Source organism: Moschus berezovskii, chromosome 4, assembly GCF_049115385.1.
Source record: "Moschus berezovskii isolate FMDL1 chromosome 4, NW_MosBer_1.0, whole genome shotgun sequence".
Taxonomy (NCBI): Eukaryota; Metazoa; Chordata; class Mammalia; order Artiodactyla; family Moschidae; genus Moschus; species Moschus berezovskii.
In genome coordinates this window covers 98,107,739-98,109,250 of record NC_142463.1, presented here as the reverse complement: position 1 = coordinate 98,109,250, position 1,512 = coordinate 98,107,739, and positions in this window count along the sequence as shown.

Below are 1,512 nucleotides of genomic sequence, written 5' to 3'. Positions count from 1 at the left end.
ATATCCTATGTTCATGGATTCGAAGAACTAATAATGTTGAAATGGCAGTGCCTCTAAAATTGATCTGCATATTTTGAATGATGTCTATAACTATCTCAATTTCCCTATTTGCAGAAACTGGTAATCTTATCCCAGAATTCATATGGAAAGTCTAGGCACCCAGAATGGCCAAAATAGAAAAAGGAGAACTAAGCTAAAGGACTCACAGTTTATGTTTTCCAAATTTCCTGTAGCTATGATTTCCTGTAGCTATAGGACCCGGAAGCGTGGTACTGGCATAGCGATAGATATATGGGTCAATAGAATGGAGTTAGAGTACAGAAATAAACCCTTCTCTTTTTTCAATAGTCAGTTAATTTTCAATAAGGGTACAAAAACAATCCAAGAAGGCGAAAATAATCTTTTCAACAAATAATGGTAGGACAACTAGCTTCTACATGCAAAAGAATGAAGTTGGACCACTTCTAAGCAAATACAAAATTAACTCAACATGGATCGCAGACATAAACATTACCATTAAAACCATAAAACTCTTGGAGGAAAATATAAGAATAAATCTCTATGACCTTGACTCTTAAATGATACCCAAAGTGTGAGCGACAAAAGAAAAAATAGGTAAATTGAAATTCATCAAAATTGGAAACGTATGTACTACAAATGATACCATCAAGAATGTGAGAAGACAGCTCGCAGAATGGGAGAAAATATTTGGAACTTATGATAAAGGAGTGACATCTAGAATATGTAAAGAATTCTTACAGTCAGCAATAAAAAGACAAGAAATCTGATTAAAAAGTGGGCAATGGATTTGAATAAGCATCTATGCAAAGAATGCATTCAAATGACTGATGAGCAAGTGAAAAAATGCTCATTAGTTGTTAAGGAAGGACGAAGTCACAGTGAGACTACTCACATCTGCTGGGATATCTATTATCACAAAGACAGACGATAACAATGTCTTGAGGACATATAAAGAAAGTTGAACCCTTATACATTGATGGTGTGCATGTAAAGTGAGAGAAGCAACTCCTCAAAACACTAAACATGGTTACCAAATGATCCAGCAATTTAACTACTCCCTAAATTGAAAACATATATCCACACAAAAATGTCACAGCAGCATTATTTGTAATAGCCAAAAAGTAGAAAAAAACCCAGTGTCCTAAAATTGATGAATGGATAAATGTAGTGTATCCATACAATTAAGTATTATTTGACTATAAAAAAGGAATGAAGTACTGATATATGCTACAGCATGGGTGACCCTTGAAAACATTATGCTAATTTAAAGAAACCTGTAACAGAAAGCCATATATTATATGGTGCAGTTTATATGAAATGTCCAGAAAAAGAATATTGAGATGGGAGATTAGTGTTTGCCTTGGGTTGCGATTGGGTGGGGATGGAGTGGTAAAAGAGGAATGGGGAGTGACTGCTAATGTATTAAGGGGTTTTTTGGGGTTTTTTTTAGGATTAAGACAATGTTCTAAACTTAGATTCTGATGATGTTTG